Source organism: Mchenga conophoros, linkage group LG17 (assembly GCF_057382185.1).
Source record: "Mchenga conophoros isolate Kocher_MC1m ecotype Shallow Benthic linkage group LG17, M_conophoros_male_GT1.1, whole genome shotgun sequence".
Lineage (NCBI taxonomy): Eukaryota > Metazoa > Chordata > Actinopteri > Cichliformes > Cichlidae > Mchenga > Mchenga conophoros.
In genome coordinates, this window is record NC_140542.1 from 28,859,627 (window position 1) to 28,866,295 (window position 6,669).

The following is a 6,669-nucleotide window of genomic DNA, read 5'->3' on the forward strand; positions in this document are numbered from 1 at the left end:
TAAATTTTGTTTTTCATTTTCAAACTCCAGACATCTTTCCCCTCCCTATCAACCAATTTGCCATCTGTCTTTATTGCAACCATTTAAATCCTCAAGGCCATACGCTATGATGGCAGAGCGCCTAATGTTTGTGTGTTCACTTCCTAAAGGGTGAGAGAGAGGCTGTTTACTGATTAAAAACTCTCCCTCTCTGTTTCTTGCTAAGCTCACAGCACTCTCATGACCAAGTCAAGGTCACTCCCATGCTCTCCTCCGCGCCATCAATCTCAGAGGAAGAAGCAGAAACTTCCTCTCACGATATTTGGTTCCTGTGCGTCCCTTTTTTTGTGTATGATGAATACAATCTCCCTCCAAATATCATAACTTCTTCCTCTTCCATTCATCTTTAACGCACAAACAAACACAGGTTGACAGACAAATTTGTTTTTATGCAGCAGTCCTCTCCATCCAAGCTCTGCTATGTAGAACAACCCCACTTCTCTTTATTTTCAGTCACTAAAAATGTGGTATTATTGATATCGCGGAGCTCGAAAAATACGCACACAGAAAAGACTATTTTTCGAGTATTTTTGCAAAACAATCTCTGCCATTTATTCTACATTAATGCTGCTTTGAAGAACCTTTCAAAGCTGAGCATGTAGTTTTTGTTTCTGCTTGCTAATCACATCCATAGGGTGTACAGAGACTACAGCCAGCCTGTAAAAAGTTTAAAGACTTCAGCCCTCGCTTTAAACAGAAACACCACTCAGCTCGTATAAATTACAGTGTATAGACACCATCAGTAAATGCCAGAGAGGCCATGTTAAAGTAAAGCACCCCTGACATACTTGAAGCATGAAATTCCATAGCCTTGTTGGCCTACTTTGCCACATGTAAGCAACACAACATCCATCACTTTCAAGCTTTTTTTTTTTTCTTTTTTGACTCAGCAGACACTTCTCTTTGACTTGTGCTGGGAAAAAAGTCAGTTAAGTACATTGTAATGTAAGCAAATTTGATCACACACACCACAAATCACAACAATCTATTCGGTTAAAAGAATGGGCTTTGCACAAACACGGCGATACACAAACCTAGATTATATAAGCAGGATAATTTAACTGTCACTATTTATCAAAATGGTTGATGTTGGTCAGTACACAATAGGACATCCCCCTGACTTTGTGCCATCTCACAGGAAGTGTGAGTCAGAAACCGCAGCGTCCTGTTACAACTTCTAAACAAATTCCTGCTTTATCATCGTTTAAACAGATACCGCCACGGTACCTGTGCTCGAAGTTCAATCTGTCACAGCGTGGCTGCCTAACCTCGACGCCACCTCGACATCTGTTTGTTATCAATCACCGCCCTCATCAACCTGACGCTCATCATTATCAAAAGGAAGGCTTTTGAAATGCCGTCTTGAAACGCTTTCTGAAGTTTGTTTCTATCTAAGCTCATTCTCCCATGGACAAAGACCCTCCAACGCGCACAGTGAAACATACACATGAATACCTCCGAAACCACAGCTTTCTCAGCTATGGGTACTGAGAAGCAAGTGAGAAACACTTTGGGGCATGAGGCAGGCACTCATTGCCCCCATTTCAAATTACTGTGTATGAGGAATCAAACATACGACAGCAACTCGATGCATTTAGACATGCAGAAAGATTCAACTTCCTGTATACCGATGGATAGCGAACCTTTAAACAATTTAACCATCATTTCGTAACTTCTTGACCAATTCAGGCTCAGAGGAAGTCTGGAGCCTGTCTACACTCCTGTGGAAAAGAACGTTTTTACAAGACTTTCAGGAGTTCTGTGACCCCATGATTCATTTGCTTATAGAACTACCTTTAGCAGCAATAAATTCAAGTACTTGTTTTCTGTATGACTTTATCAGTCTCTCACATCATTGTGGTCCAGTATTCTGGACCCCAGTGTTGCTTCAGTTCATTGGGGTTTGCAAGGATTCGTTTATGTACTAATCTTTTAAGGTCCCGGCACAGCGATTCAGTTGGGTTGAGGTCTGGACTTTTACTGGGCCATTGCAATACCTTGATTATTTTCTTTTTCAGCCCTTCTCTTGTAGATTTGGTGCCGTGCTGCAGATCATTTATTCTTTGCATCATCCAATTTCAGCCAAGCTCTAAAGTACTTTGGTATACAGAGGAGTTCATAGTTCATAAATCCATGAATTTATACATTTAAAATTTGATTAGGAGCACCTGGTTGCTATTTAAACTCTTAATTTTTATGAGTCAAAGATTTATTTTTTCACATGACTGTAGCTGTCACTGGGCAAAAGGTCGGGGTACACCCATTGACAGGTTGCCAGACAAAGACAGCAATTCATGCTCACACCCACACTTAATAGCAAATTCAGAACAAGCAAATAAGCCAATGCATATTTCTTTGAACTGTAGGAGGAAAACCACAACACCCAAGAGAGAAAGCCTGAACCCAAAACATTCTTACTTCTTCTGGAAACAGTTTATCTCCTTGTTGGTACTTTCTAAATGACAATCAAAGTATTTGTTGCTCAATTAGGACACATATTAGGTTTTGATCAATGTTGACGTGCCGTTCTTCAGTCTCCTAGGCTTTGACGTCCAGTGTTGACATTATCTAAACACGCCACGTCCTTTCCTATGCTTTGATCTCGTATGAAATCTGTCAAACACATTTATGGCCACAGCTAATGTGCTACAGACCAGACGCAAACTCGCTGAGAGGTGAGTCACAGTATAAAGGTCGGTGCAGATTTAGAAACAAAATCTGATGCAGAATTGGTTTTGATTGGGACTAAACAGGAACTGGTATGACTTATACTTTCATTTCCGTAGTTTATAACAGAAAATTTGAATGTAATTGCACTGTTCCACGTACTAATTTGTGAGTGGTTAAACACCGGCAGTACTTGACGCATACTCTATTACAAAGGTAAATTTTATATTCTTTCAATATGGTACTGTGCAAAGGCCCTCTGTGACGGAGTTACACTGTCCCGGGCCGCAGACAGCTGATCTGGGCGCATACACGCACCACCACCATTAGTTTCTACAATTACCGTGGTATGGTGTTCCGGGGTTCAAATAGTGGGTTCGCGCGCGCTTGAAAGGTCACGTGAACTGCATTATTTGAATTTCTTTATATTTTCCTAGGAAAATGAGAAATCTGTGCAAACATTCATGGAAATACATTTTATAACACTTGAAAGTCAATCTTTGGTGTGACCACCTTTATTCTTTACCACAGCCTGAACTCTCTCAGCAAGCTTTGTCATAAGTACTTGTCGGGAATAGTTGTCCAAGATTCTCAAGTGACATTCAAACTTTTTCCTTGGATGCTAAGTGTCTTTTGTTCTGTTCCATCTCAAGTTGATCCCACACTGCCTCATTAATGTTGAGATCCAAGGTCTGTAGGGGCCAATCCATGTTTTTCTATCTAGGCATGTTTTGACTGCAGTGACAGTGCATTTGCCAATCAGATGTTTTCCAGATAGTAGTGCATGGTAGATCAAAATCTGACCATACCTTTCTGCATTCATAATTCCATCAGTTTTGACAAGATCTCCAGCAACACTGGCTGAAATGCAGCCCCAAACAATGACAATGCATCCACCGTGTTTTACAGATGGCTGTAGATACTCACTGTTATAGTTTTGGCCTGACCTGACCTCCATAGATACTGGCGATGATTTGAACCAAAAATTTTAAATTTGGATTTTTAAGGACACACTGCACACCATGCTGAGATGTGTTAAGCTGTAAGATGATTGCTCTTTGGGACTTTGTTGTTACAGACAAGATACGGTCTGTGAATACTGCATTCTCCTTGTGTGCAGGTAACTGAGGACTTTCGCACGCCTTGATTGAACTTTTTAGCAGTGTCTCTTGCTGTGACCTGAGTCTTAACCATTTCAGGTTTTCTTTTTAGTCTTTTTAGCACAATCTCAGTTTTACTTCATCAGAAAATGCTTACCGTCCTCAGGAAAAACAAAAACCAATGCTACAACAACAAATCTTTAACCAGACCTTTGGGGATGTTCCAGTGAACACAAAATGTGTTACAGAAGTTCTTTCTGTGTACATCTATTATGCTAAAAGGACCACACCATTTAATTACCACAACTAAGTATTTCTGCACATATTGAACACAGGTGTATTTCTTGAGGCAAAAGTGGTCGCACCAGATTTCTTTTTTAAATTTTCTTTTTTATGAGGGCTCAACAAATACCTTGCATCCTAAGAAATGTTAAATGTGTGCTGTCAGGCTAATTTGCAAGGGTGCACATGCTCTTCTGTGAGCAACACTGCCAGTATTTCAGTGTTACCTTGTACATGCAAACATGCATTCATGGTCCACTGATAAATGAGACTGCAACATGTGTTCTTAGGTAACTTTAAGACGTCTTGCTGAAATATCATCCGGCTACAATGTGATAGGTAGAGAGGATATAAGCAGTGTGTATTTGTCCTTGTGATGCAAAGAGGCCTCAACACATGGAGAGTGGTGAATCTCCAGCTGCTCCCAATTCTCCCTCATGGGTGTTTTCTGGCCAAGGGTACAGACGGCATGCTAATGTGTATAGCCTCTTGGTTGTGTGCGTGCACGTGTGTTTCTGTCTTGTCAATGTCTCTACATTGTAGCATGTGTGACATCTGCAGGAAATGAGAGCCACCCTCCTATAGTTGATGAAGACAAAGGGACTGACACTTTCTATAGGCTCGCCGAAGCCAAAATGTTGGAGAACATCCAAACTCTTTTTAAAACTTTTTTCCTAAATGGGTGACAATGATAGATCGCCCTGAACTGGCGCAGCGTCTTGTAAGTAATCTGGAGCAGGGCAACGAAGAGAAAGGGGGAAGCTGGTGCCTCAAAGACAAAGAGCTTGAGCATATGGCAGCAATATAGCACAAACAATAACGCACAAATATCCTATGTGCATGGCACAGTTCTTTAAGATATGGAGATTTTTCCTCAACAATAGCCTAAAACCACACAGACATGCACAAGTGCTGCGCCACAAATAAATGCGGTTTCAGCTGGGAACGCTACGAGATTTTTCCGATGTGGAATTGTGGAAGACCCCACACGTAACAAAAGCTTTCCCACTGCACTCGTACTTGAGCTCACACATTATATACAAAGTAAGATGTCCATCCAGCTCACATTATCTTGCAAGACTTTGACTCTTTATTTACTACAATGCACAGATTAAATACAAAGGGACAAGATTACAAAACCGCCCAAAACCATGGCTGTAAAACCATAATGAGAAGATTAATTGAAGAGTAAAGTGAATTTGATGTGTATAATCAGCAGGCACTGTTTGTGCTCATCTGTTACCGTAAGTAGCCGAGCAGTGTTTAGTTCTCACGGGTATCAGAGTTTGCAATTCAATCAGTGTTTAACGCACAAAAGAGACCTGCAGTTTACATCAAATGTGTTAGTTCCAACATGGCAGATTTCTGAGGTCCTGTCAAAGCAATCTTTTCAAAGACTAGAAGTGAGTCAGGTAGGAGTATCTACTGATGTGTGAGAAAGCCACTCTGAACATATGGCAAAACCGAAAGGGTTCAGTCAGGTCAACACTAAGTTGTGCAAGTTTGCATCTCTTCAAATGATAAATCTTTGTCTCCCTCTAGTGGATTTTCTTTTACTTTTACCTAAGCTTACGTTTTTCTTGGATATATGCATATGGTGTAATTCAAACATATGCTGCAAAAATGATAGATTTCTCTGGGATAAACGTATGATTCTGGTCTAGATAAATAACAAATTACTAATTAATCACATCAACTAACACAAAGCTGGAATCACAGCATCATAGGCATCTGTCCAAACAGAGTTAATATTACCCTTTCATGAATACAACACAGTTGTTTAAATGCAACATTTAAACATTTATTTTTGAGTTCTAGAGCCACATTTCAAAGAAAACAGTCAGTAGTTGAAGCACGTGCCAGTGTCATATCATCAACAACCAGTTACATATATAAGCATCCAAAATTTTAATTTATGAACTACTGAAATCTTCAGGATTTGTCCTTTAATTTCTCATCTTCACTTTTAGACAAGGATAATCGAATTTACTTAAAGTGCTACAGTAAATACCTCTCTCCTGACTTGTCCAAAAGTTACTTGGAGTCAGGTGTTTTAGTTAAGGACATGAGAAAAGAAGTGTTAGTTCCAGACACGCCATTCCTTTAATTTTTGACAACTTTCAACAAACCTTGGAGGGTAGAAAAAAGACATTATGATTCATACAGCAGAAAGAGCCTATAAAAGAATTTCTGAACACCAGCTGGATAATCCACAACAGACAGATGAAATGATAGTTGAATTTTTTGGGAGAGCCGGCACGACAAAGAGAAAAAAGCCGCACAACAACACCAGAACTTATTTCCAGCTGTTATGCATCATAATGGAGGCAGCAGCCCAAAACCTGAGCATAGGAAAAGTTGGGTAATACCAAAAGCGCATAACTAAATCACCCAAAAAAATCTCAAAAAAATGAATGAAATTCAGGTTATGGGATGGTGAGGTCAGATTTATGGCCTTCATCTAATTGACATGCTGTCTCATGACCTGAAGACAGCTGTTAAGTCAAGCTGTTCCAGAAGTACCAACGATGGCCCAAGATTAAATTTCACCGTTGTTCAAATTGTCATGAACATGAATAAA